The following is a 12,500-nucleotide window of genomic DNA, read 5'->3' as shown; positions in this document are numbered from 1 at the left end:
GAGACAGCGCGGGTGAGACGGAGGAGAGGTGTGTCTCAACTCTGGCGGCCATAGCGGGAAATAGCAAGGTGGAGCGGGCGAGAGAGAGGACAGAGAGAGAGAGAGCGTGGTGGACAGAGGGAGAGAGAGCGGACAGAGGGAGAGGGAGCGTGGTGGACAGTGGGAGCGAGAGCGTGGTGGACAGAGGGAGAGAGAGGACAGCGGGAGAGAGAGCGTGGTGGACAGAGGGAGAGAGAGCGTGGTGGACAGCGGGAGAGAGAGGGTGGTGGACAGAGGGAGAGAGAGCGTGGTGGACAGAGGGAGAGAGAGCGTGGTGGACAGAGGGAGAGAGAGGGTGGTGGACAGCGGGAGAGAGAGGGTGGTGGACAGAGGGAGAGAGAGCGTGGTGGACAGCAGGAGACAGAGGACAGAGGGAGAGAGAGCGTGGTGGACAGCGGGAGACAGAGCGTGGTGGACAGAGGGAGAGAGAGCGTGGTGGACAGCTGGAGAGAGAGCATGGTGGACAGTGGGAGAGAGAGCGTGGTGGACAGAGGGAGAGAGAGGACAGTGGGAGAGAGAGCGTGGTGGACAGCTGGAGAGAGAGCATGGTGGACAGAGGGAGAGAGAGGGTGGTGGACAGCAGGCGAGAGAGAGGACAGAGGGAGAGAGAGCGTGGTGGACAGTGGGAGCGAGAGCGTGGTGGACAGCAGGCGAGAGAGAGGACAGAGGGAGAGAGAGCGTGGTGGACAGTGGGAGCGAGAGCGTGGTGGACAGAGGGAGAGAGAGGACAGCGGGAGAGAGAGCGTGGTGGACAGCTGGAGAGAGAGCATGGTGGACAGAGGGAGAGAGAGCGTGGTGGACAGAGGGAGAGAGCGTGGTGGACAGAGGGAGAGAGAGCGTGGTGGACAGAGGGAGAGAGCGTGGTGGACAGCGGGAGACAGAGGACAGAGGGAGAGAGAGCGTGGTGGACAGCGGGAGACAGAGCGTGGTGGACAGAGGGAGAGAGAGCGTGGTGGACAGCTGGAGAGAGAGCATGGTGGACAGTGGGAGAGAGAGCGTGGTGGACAGAAGGAGAGAGAGGACAGTGGGAGAGAGAGCGTGGTGGACAGCTGGAGAGAGAGCGTGGTGGACAGAGGGAGAGAGAGGGTGGTGGACAGCGGGAGAGAGAGCGTGGTGGACAGCGCAAGAGAGCGCGTGGTGGACAGCAGGAGACAGAGGACAGAGGGAGAGAGAGCGTGGTGGACAGCGGGAGACAGAGGACAGCGGGAGAGAGAGCGTGGTGGACAGCGGGAGAGAGAGGACAGAGGGAGAGAGAGCGTGGTGGACAGTGGGAGAGAGAGGACAGAGGGAGAGAAAGCGTGGTGGACAGTGGGAGAGAGAGTGGTGGACAGAGGGAGAGAGAGCGTGGTGGACAGTGGGAGAGAGAGCGTGGTGGACAGTGGGAGAGAGAGAGAGGACAGCTGGAGAGAGAGTGTGGTGGACAGAGGGAGAGAGAGCGTGGTGGACAGAGGGAGAGAGACAGAGGGAGAGAGAGCGTGGTGGACAGAGGGAGAGAGAGCGTGGTGGACAGAGGGAGAGAGAGCGTGGTGGACAGAGGGAGAGAGACAGAGGGAGAGAGAGCGTGGTGGACAGAGGGAGAGAGAGCGTGGTGGACAGAGGGAGAGAGAGCGTGGTGGACAGTGGGAGAGAGAGCGTGGTGGACAGAGGGAGAGAGAGCGTGGTGGACAGCGGGAGAGAGAGCGTGGTGGACAGAGGGAGAGAGAGCGTGGTGGACAGAGGGAGAGAGAGCGTGGTGGACAGAGGGAGAGAGAGCGTGGTGGACAGAGGGAGAGAGAGCGTGGTGGACAGAGGGAGAGAGAGCGTGGTGGACAGCGGGAGAGAGAGCGTGGTGGACAGAGGGAGAGAGAGCGTGGTGGACAGCGGGAGAGAGAGCGTGGTGGACAGAGGGAGAGAGAGCGTGGTGGACAGAGGGAGAGAGAGCGTGGTGGACAGTGGGAGAGAGAGCGTGGTGGACAGAGGGAGAGAGAGCGTGGTGGACAGAGGGAGAGAGAGCGTGGTGGACAGAGGGAGAGAGAGCGTGGTGGACAGTGGGAGAGAGAGCGTGGTGGACAGAGGGAGAGAGAGCGTGGTGGACAGCGGGCTGGACTCTGAACTCCAGGCCTGAGTGTCCCATCGATGAGGTCTCTCCTCCTCTGGAGTTGGAGGATCAGGTCTGGGTTGTGTGAGACGTCCTCTACGGGACAGCCTCGCTGTGTTGTGTGTGTGTGAAACTGCGTCTGCATATAGGGACACCAGACCGGATCAGGACAGCACGTTGACATCTTGGACAGAGACACCAGCAGCCCACAGCAGTTATCAGGATCTGGTTTTTATTAAACTACTTTTTTCAAGATTTCAATATATTTATTTGTCTTATGCACAGATTTTACACCATGCAATGAAATTCTTAAGTTTGCAACGTTTCCCACAATATAAAAATGTACACAATATACACACAATATATTTAAAAGATTCAGGTATAAAATTGCGTGCAGCAGCAAGACATTAAAAACATTATAAAAAGCATATGCATTGAACAAATGCAAACATTCACAGTGTAGTGCAGACAGTGATTAGATTGTGAGTAAAAATGTCAGTAGACTGAGTCATTCAACAGCCTGACGGCCTGTGGATAAAAACTGGTTTTAAGTCTGGATGTTCTGGCTTTCAGGCTCCTTAACTGGGATCGTAGAGTGGAATCGTTATTTTTAACAGAAGTAGAACAAGAATGGTTTATAAAGCTTTTTCTATTTCACAGTAAAATGTCAAATAAATGAAATAAAATCCTCAACTCCTAAAAGGCATTCCTAGAGTAGAAATCCAGTTTATCAAATATATCTTCACCACCAGAATACAGCTCCTACATCAACACTGGACATCTTCATTTAACATCACATTTTACACATAGAAGTAAACATCGCATTCAATAACAGTTACCTGCATATTTATATATTCATATCCAGAATTCATAACTTTCAGCCCTGCAGCGATGTGAAGGTGACGCCAGCAGACGGCGCTGGTCCCATTCATGCAGGAATTTAACAGAACCTGTTTCCAACCCGGTACATGTGGACCACTACACTGAAGGGACTACTGCTGCAGCAACACTTAAACATGGAGTTTATGTTGTTATTACACGACATGTTGGCTTAGTAGATGGGAGTGTTACAGTCATGGTTGGACATTAGAAATAATATTTTTTTAAATAAAAGAGTTCCAGTGTGGTTGTGTTGTCATTTCTCTGCGTGAAGTCAATAATCATCTCCAGCCAAAGACTAATTAGTTACTGAGTGTCAGTGCATCTGATATCTATCTTCTCTTTATCCCTGAACCAGGACATCGCTGAAAGGATTTAAGTAGTGATCCACCTGGAGCTGCTATGTTTTTGCAGGTAATGTTGGAGGCTGATCACAACCTGGCTACACTATGGAAGAATAGTAATGTTGGAATGTCGGTTTTGTACAAAAGTGTGTGTGTGTGTGTGTGTGGTGTGTGTGTGTGTGTGTGTGTGTGTGTGTGTTTCCTAGGATGGAGACGTTCTAGCCCGCTCTACTCTGCCTCTGATTGGCTAGTACACGTTGCCTTCGTTGGTCGGATTGGTTACGTCAAGGCATGAGGAGTGTGATTGGTTAAGGTTGCGGAAAGAATGCAATGGTAAGCCAATCAGAGCGGAGTAAGCCAGGATAGGGCGGGACATGCCGTCGCCGTCTGGTGGAAACGTAAACACACGTGGAGCACACTTCTCTTCTGATGCTGGACGGGTTGTTGTTGTTGCTATGGAGATATAAATCGTCCGTACAGAGTTTTGCTCGCTTTGGACTCACAATAGGAACACAACTGTAACGTTTCTGCTGTCCTGCGTCTGATTGTGTACCTGAACGCACCGCAGAGTCTCCGGTGGTGAGTACCGTTCCAGCTGGTCATATTTACCCGTTCAACAGCAGGGTGGACACTGAACTTCAGCAAGTCGCTCTCTTCCTTTCAGCTCTAATAACATATTCATCACGTTCCCACGTCTTAGGCTAGCTACTGGAAAGTTTAGAGAGCTAACCTACAGCTTATTCTACATTACATGAAGCTAACGTTAGCCCACAAAGAAATGGAGCTAGCTAAGCTACAGCAACACGGAGCTAGCTAAGCTACAGCAACACGGAGCTAGCTAAGCTACAGCAACACGGAGCTAGCTAAGCTACAGCAACACGGAGCTAGCTAAGCTACATCAACACGGAGCTAGCTAAGCTACAGCAACACGGAGCTAGTTAAGCTACAGCAACACGGAGCTAGCTAAGCTACATCAACACGGAGCTAGCTAAGCTACATCAACAAGGAGCTAGCTAAGCTACAACAACACGGAGCTAGCTAAGCTACATCAACACGGAGCTAGCTAAGCTACATCAACACGGAGCTAGCTAAGCTACATCAACACGGAGCTAGCTAAGCTACAACAACACGGAGCTAGCTAGGCTACATCAACACGGAGCTAGCTAAGCTACAGCTACACGGAGCTAGCTAGGCTACAGCAACACGGAGCTAGCTAGGCTACAGCAACACGGAGCTAGCTAAGCTACATCAACACGGAGCTAGCTAAGCTACATCAACACGGAGCTAGCTGAGCTACAGCAACACGGAGCTAGCCGAGGTCCATCCAGGACGGGGTTTCCTGGCATTGATCCTCTGTCTTATTCTCCAAGGAGAGAGGGACATCTACCAAAAGCCCTTTTCAACATTTAGTTTGCAGGTATTTTTATTTTGTTTGTCTTCTCACACTAATGTGGCTACCAGCACAGAATTACTATGTAACAGACTAGTGTAGTGCGAATAAAGTCAGATGTTTATGCCACTACATTACTGACCCTCTAAGAAGTTGCAGTACATATCTATATTATATGTACTACTGCATATTCTCTGGGCGTGACTAATAACTGGAGTGTGGAGAGGAACTCGTTATACTTTAGTAACGGCCCGTCCTCAGACGTCTCAGACTCTTGTTTGAATGTCCTCCACTTTTTCATGAACGGCGTGAAGACGGAGGTCATGGCTCCGGCTGTAGTTGTTGACCTCGTTGATTTCCAGCTCTACGTCAGTAACGTTTTTCTGAAGTTGCTCACAGGTTTCTTTAAGACCCCGTTCTGTCGTCCCAGGTCCAGAACGTCTTTACGGCAGAAGTCCAGAGACCTTTTAAGACCGTCCATTTGAGCTGTGTTGTAGTGGACAGCCTCTCTCATTTTTCTTCTCAATGACCGCTGTAATAATTGTTTTCTGCAGCTCAGAGAGCGACGGTTCTGTTGGTTTTGGCGGGGACGTGTTTTCTCTGTTACCTCTTGTCTTCTTAGGGTGGTGTTTCACAGGTGTAGCAGGAGAGGAACTGCAGTCTTCACCATGTCCCGCTTCACAAGCATACGAGTGAATTTCGCTTATGTTCCGTTTTTCTTTATTAATTACAACCTCCATATCTTCCAGTTGCAGGAGTTCATCTTTCTCCAAGTTGTCCATCGCTAGCATGTGCTAACGTTAGCTTTAGCTTACAGCTAGAAACCGATAGCTCCACCTGTCGTAGTTTCAGATGCAGACCTAAAAATATGCAGTACATCAACGGCAAATGTACATTTAGTTCTTCAAATATAAATATTAACTTCTTTAGGCAACGTAATGTAGTTACATTAATAATGTGTGCAGTAATTCCCACATTATTATTCGCTAGTACGACTTCTCATGTCGCCATCCTGAGTCGACCTCCGGTCCGCCGGGGTCCTACAGTCGGTGAAAAGACACTGCAGCCGCCTCGCTCTCGTGAGATTGTCGTTGTCTACGTGTGCACGACGACGGAGCAAGTCGGACACAAATCTACCCAGCATGCAACGGCCGGTGGTCGCATCTCCAACGAGCTGAATATCAGAGGGAGACTCTCAGAAAGAATGAAGCTCCGCTACATTTCTAACGTCTTGGCTTTTCTGCTTTAGTGTTTCTAGTATTACACAGAGGTTAGTTCTTCTAACCCTTGTATTATCTCTGCATGTTTCACCCTTGGGTCTACCAAAGGAGTCCTCAGCAGACGGCAAGCTGGCCACCGTAGCAGGAAAGGTGGAGGAGGAGAAGGAGACTGCAGCAGCAGTAAAGGAGGAGGAGGAGGAGGAGCAGCCTGCAGCAGCAGCAGTGAAGGAGGAAGAGGAGGAGCAACCTGCAACAGTGAAGGAGGAGGAGGAGGTGGAGGAGGACAAGGAGCAGACTGCAGCAGCAGTGAAGGAGGAAGAGGAGGAGTATGTGGTGGAGAAGGTTTTGGAGCGCAGAGTGGTGAAGGGAAGAGTAGAGTTTCTGCTGAAATGGAAGGGGTTCTCAGAGTAAGTATGAGTCTATAATATTAATACTTGGTGTTCTTGGTCCTGATATATATAATATATTTACATATTGCAAATAAATGTCAGCATTGTATCACGCCCTCAAAGTTGAAGGTTTGGTATTTTGACTCTAAGTTGCAGAGCCACAAATAACCTTAGAAATAGAAAGAAGGACTAATAGGAATGATGAATTAGAGTGAGAATGGATTGTCTAAAAACAAAGTGTGAGGAGATGTTCTTCTGTCTGCACTCACCTTTCCAGTGAGGAGAACACATGGGAGCCACAAGACCACCTGGACCTGGACCTTATCGCCGAGTACATGCAGAAACACGAGGAGGAGGAGGAGGAGGAGGGCAAGAGGAAAGGTGTCAGGGAGGCCTCGGGAGACTCAGAGGAGCGAGGGAGCAAGAGGAAGAGGGAGGAGGTGAGTGAAGGAAAGAGGTTACTGTGTATCCAGTGAGGAAAATAAGTATTTAATACCCTGCTATTTTCCAAGTTCTCCCACTTAGAAATCATGGATCATTTCATAGAACGCTGAGTTTTTTTGCAAAACCAATCTACCGCTCTGTAAACCACTATCTGCTCATGAGCCAGTCAGAGTAGTTCCCTGCACCCTGTGCAGCTTAGTTTCACCGGTGCTAATGTCCTCGCATCCGCTGCAATGCTGTTATATGGATATGGTTTAATTTTGCGTTACATGACCCATTTTTTCTGTAAAGCCGTGTCTGTGTCGGATCTCTCCTCTTACTGTCCGCGCCCCGCCACACAGCGCCGGTCCACACTTCTGACATTTGTCTACAGTTTTAATTTTTTATTAACACAGCTGTATTTTGTTAAGTATGAGTGGCAAACCTGTATTTGTACCACTGTTTCCATGGTAACTCTGCTAACGCGTCCGCCACGGCGAAGAACACAGAAGAAGTTATTGAATGCAACTAACTTCAGTTGGTAGAGTAACAGCGTGTGAGACGGAGCTGCAGGACCTGGACCTGGGCCAGAGGTGTGACCCATGGCCAGAATATCATAGTTCATAAAAATGCAGCGCAGTGAAGATACAGACGTTTCATACACACGACGTGTTTATCCGCCATTCGACCCGTGCTGGACCCGTTCATAATGATCAGCCGTCTCTCGGTGAGTAGCGTCCATCACCCCCCCCCCCCCTCTCGCAGTTATAAATAACCTATGTGATGATAAAATTTGTTTTGGTTAAAATCAACAAATAATCGTGAGAATAATCGTGATCAAAATTATTATCAAAATAATCGTGATTATCATTTTGGCCATAATCATGCAGCCCTAATAGCAGGGTGTTCAAATACTTATTTTCCTCACTCAAACAACATAACAACATATCGACATAATGCACAGGACAACAAGTGTGTGTATGTGAAGTGTGAGGCGTCAGACTGTCTGTGTTGTTACAGAAAGTTCAGTTCAATTCAGCCTTGTCCTTGGAGAGATAAGCCAGTGTGCAGGAGAAGACAGTAAGGCCAGCTGCAAGTTGTTTTCCCGCCTGGGTGAAGGGGGGGGCATTAAGACTATAATTTTAATCTAATGTAGGTTTATTCGGTAGCATTTGTCTGGATCAATGTCCGTCAATCTCTCTCATCCTCAGCGTCATTAATTTTGCAACGAATTTGTGTAATTTGCTTGTTGATAATAAATATTTGAACTGTTATTTATTGTATTTGATGGTGTTGGATATCGCAAAACTGAATATCATACGAAAAGTAGGCACTATTTTGCAATGTTTTCTTTTCCCCCCCACGATGCATGACGTCACGTTGGGGAGAAAACAGAGCTTTAGATGGGGATGTTGTTCGGCTTTTCACAAGTTTAGAGGTAGCTAATGCTACGCCGCCGGACGTTAGCGAAACAGCGTTAGCCTAGACTGCTAGGTAAATATTACAACTGCCTTTGGTGTTGCCAATATATGCGTCCATGTTGTCAACATCATACATGTGGCATTAGAGCACCTTTTGTACCATAATTGTATTGAATGGAATAGTAAGCTTAGCTCTTATGACATGGGTGGGTTTTTGTTACGTTACACACAAAGCTAACTGGCTAAAGTTAGCCTGTACTTATGCTAGTAGATATAGCTAACGTTACGTAGCCAGCCAGCAACTTTGGCAGTAGAGCGTCGGTAAGCTAACCACGACAGCGTTGTCGCCAATAATCAACCTGCAGTGATGTTTGAAATAGAGACACGCATATCGTTTCTTTTCCCGGAGATCCTGGACATGATTTTCATTTATGACGTTAAAGACAAATGAAGAGTAGCCCGAGTGTGCGCGGCCTGGAGAGACGCGTCCTACCACAAGTTGGTGTGGAAGCCGAGCTCCATCTGCGGCGAGCAGTCTGCAGACCGGGGGAATGAGGTTCAGATTCTCAGTTTAAGACCAAGTCTGAGCTCCATGATTCATGATTCCCCAAACAAATTGCTCTCTCTCCTCCAGTTTTCAGTCTTCAGACATCATTTTTGGTGAAAATGTAGGAAATCTTGTGCTGATCGCACACATGTAACTATGGAGTCTATCGGACTAAAACTTTTCGTGCTAGGCTCACCAACTGCAGATATTAAACACTGAAAGACAGAATCTGGCCCGTACTCTGAGGCAATCACCATAGCAACAGGTTCTGTTACTGAGAGGGCAAAGGGAGGGGGGGGTGCAGCACAATTCTCTGAAACAAACTAATGTCTCTGTCTCCTCCAGTTTTACCTCTTTAGACATCATAGTTGGTGAGAATGTAGGAAATCTTGTGCCGATCGCAGACATGTAACTATGGAGTCTATCAGACTCAACGTGTTCACGCTAGGGAACCAACTGCCAATACAACACATTGAAAACGGCTCAGACACACACACCCCTATCATGACCCTGTTCCATGATCACTGTCACAAGATGCAAAGAAAAAGTTGACGTTCACTCGATGCTGACAGTAAAAAGTAAAGTCATTGTATGCGCTGCTGCGTTGCTAAATAAAGAAGATAAATGAAGGAAACTAACCCAAAATCTTGACAATTCCTCATTTGCCCTCTCACGTCTGGCAGGTTCTTAATTATACGGCTGCTGGCCTTTCCTCCTCTTCCTCATCCCAGTCAGTCACCATAGTTCTAGTGCTAGGCTGAGACTTTGCTCCCCAGTGAGACGTCATCGCCAAATTGATTTAATAAACCCGCAAATACCAAAAATGACCAAAAACTTACATTTAACACTATTTGGAGACGTTTAAAAAAAAATGATATACAGTGGTGTGAAAAAGTGTTTGCCCCCTTCCTCATTTCCTGTTCCTTTGCATGTTTGTCACACTTAAGTGTTTCGGAACATCAAACCAATTTAAACAATAGTCAAGGACAACACAAGTAAACACAAAATGCAATTTGTAAATGGGTGGTTGACGTGAACTCAAATCCAAAGTGGAAAAAAATATATTTATAAAATTGATGTCAAATGACACGTAATTATATTGCTTAATATGTGAATACATTAAAACTGAATGTGTCCCTTTCTAATTCCTTATTTATTTTGTATTTTATTAACTTTTGTGTGTGGTAGTCCCAAATATTGTCCACCGGTGTGACAACATTTTTAATGTTAATATTTAATTCAGAAATTGTGTGACGGATAAGACAAATACTCACAACCCTTATCAGTTTGTCCTAATTATATTCCCGCATCAAAAGTAACCAATACAAATTCACAATCGTGTTATTTTCCGACTATAAGATGTACACACAGGGACTTTACCCGAAGGTCTAGATTATATTCCCTATAATTACCATAAAACCTAACAAAACTTCATTCCATCCTTATATGTGCACAGTGATGATATCATTATTATAGTAGTCAATACTTTTTACATGAATTTGTGCATTAAAATGCTTTTTCCACTGAAATCAGTTTGTCACACCACAGGACATTCCGTCACACCATTGGACAACAAAAAGTACCGGTATGCCCCTGTTTTGTACAAAGTCACATTTTTTGTATCTTGTTCAAATTAATTTAATAAATCATTAAATATATTTACAACTTCAAATGTTTGTTGTACAATAAAGTCAGAATAAAAAGGAAGAAACCAACATTCACATAAAAAAACTTGCGAGCCATGGTAACATTTAGCAACATAACATGACCATGTAAACAAAATTAACCTGGCTTATTACTTTTCTTGTTAAACAAGGGGATAGGAAGCAGGAGGTTGGGAGGGAAGTTAGAAAGGGGACAGGAAGCAGGAGGTTGGGAGGGAAGTTAGGAAGGGGATAGGAAGCAGGAGGTTGGGAGGGAAATAAGGAAGGGGATAGGAAGCAGGAGGTTGGGAGGGAAGTTAGGAAGGGGATGGGAAGCAGGAGGTTGGGAGGGAAGTTAGGAAGGGGATGGGAAGCAGGAGGTTGGGAGGGAAGTTAGGAAGGGGATGGGAAGCAGGAGGTTGGGAGGGAAGTTAGGAAGGGGAGCAGGAGGTTGGGGAAGTTAGGAAGGGGACAGGAAGCAGGAGGTTGGGAGGTAAGTTAGGAAGGGGACGGGAAGCAGGAGGTTGGGAGGTACAGTGGGTACGGAAAGTATTCAGACCCCTTTAAATTTTTCACTCTTTGTTTCATTGCAGCCTTTTTCCAAAAATCAAAAAAGTTCATTTTATTTCTCAGTAATGTACACTCAGCACCCCATCTTGGACAGAAAAAAACAGAAATGTAGAAATTTTTGCAAATTTATTAAAAAAGAAAAACTGAAATATCACATGGTCATAAGTATTCAGACCCTTTGCCGTGACCCTCATATGTAACTCAGGTGCTGTCTATTTCTTCTGATCATCCTTGAGATGGTTCTACACCTTCATTGGAGTCCAGCTGTGTTTGATCATACTGATTGGACTTGATTAGGAAAGCCACACACCTGTCTATATAAGACCTTACAGCTCACAGTGCATGTCAGAGCAAATGACAATCATGAGGTCAAAGGAACTGCCTGAAGAGCTCAGAGACAGAATTGTGGCAAGGCACAGATCTGGTCAAGGTTACAAAAAAATTTCTGCTGCACTTAAGGTTCCTAAGAGCACAGTGGCCTCCATAATCCTCAAATGGAAGACGTTTGGGACGACCAGAACCCTTCCTAGAGCTGGCCGTCCGGCCAAACTGAGCTATCGGGGGAGAAGAGCCTTGGTGAGAGAGGCAAAGAAGAACCCAATGGTCACTGTGGCTGAGCTCCAGAGATGCAGTCGGGAGATGGGAGAAAGTTGTAGTAAGTCAACCATCACTGCAGCAATCCACCAGTCGGGGCTTTATGGCAGAGTGGCCCGACGGAAGCCTCTCCTCAGTGCAAGACACATGAAAGCCCGCATGGAGTTTGCTAAAAAACACCTGAAGGACTCCAAGATGGTGATAAATAAAATCCTCTGGTCTGATGAGACCAAGATAGAACTTTTTGGCCTTAATTCTAAGCGGTATGTGTGGAGAAAACCAGGCACTGCTCATCACCTGTCCAATACAGTCTCAACAGTGAAGCATGGTGGTGGCAGCATCATGCTGTGGGGGTGTTTTTCAGCTGCAGGGACAGGACGACTGGTTGCAATCGAGGGAAAGATGAATGCGGCCAAGTACAGGGATATCCTGGACGAAAACCTTTTCCAGAGTGCTCTGGACCTCAGACTGGGCCGAAGGATTACCTTCCAACAAGACAATGACCCTAAGCACACCGCTAAAATAACGAAGGAGTGGCTTCACAACAACTCCGTGGCTGTTCTTGAATGGCCCAGCCAGAGCCCTGACTTAAACCCAATTGAGCATCTCTGGAGAGACCTGAAAATGACTGTCCACCAACGTTTACCATCCAACCTGACAGAACTGGAGAGGATCTGCATGGAGGAATGGCAGAGGATACCCAAATCCAGATGTGAAAAACTTGTTGCATCTTTCCCAAAACGACTCATGGCTGTATTAGATCAAAAGGGTGCTTCTACTAAATACTGAACAAAGGGTCTGAATACTTATGACCATGTGATATTTCAGTTTTTGTTTTTTAATAAATATGCAAAAATTTCTAAATTTCTGTTTTTTTCTGTCAAGATGGGTTGCTGAGTGTACATTACTGAGAAATAAAATGAACTTTTTTGATTTTTGGAAAAAGGCTGCAATGAAACAAAGA

The 12,500-nt window shown here is 46.8% G+C and overlaps 1 protein-coding gene and 1 pseudogene across 2 annotated transcripts in view; both read left to right on the top strand.

Moving 5' to 3' along the window:
- LOC116676150 (zinc finger protein 345-like) overlaps positions 1–12,500 on the top strand; it is a 50,348-nt pseudogene that overhangs the window by 5,595 nt on the left and 32,253 nt on the right.
- The window catches only part of LOC116676148 (E3 ubiquitin-protein ligase TRIM21-like), a 24,794-nt gene continuing 16,203 nt past the window's right edge, over positions 3,910–12,500 (top strand). The window contains exon 1 of one of the 2 annotated variants that reach the window (XM_032507462.1): positions 3,910–3,915. The gene's annotated coding sequence lies outside the window, so the exon portion shown is untranslated. Of the gene's footprint in view, positions 3,916–10,308; positions 10,315–12,500 lie in introns of those variants that run through there. The other variant, XM_032507463.1, reaches the window with a different exon arrangement.

This window comes from Etheostoma spectabile, unplaced genomic scaffold (assembly GCF_008692095.1).
Source record: "Etheostoma spectabile isolate EspeVRDwgs_2016 unplaced genomic scaffold, UIUC_Espe_1.0 scaffold00002736, whole genome shotgun sequence".
Lineage (NCBI taxonomy): Eukaryota > Metazoa > Chordata > Actinopteri > Perciformes > Percidae > Etheostoma > Etheostoma spectabile.
Note: the sequence above shows the minus strand (reverse complement) of the source record. Positions and strands in the feature narration are given on the sequence as shown.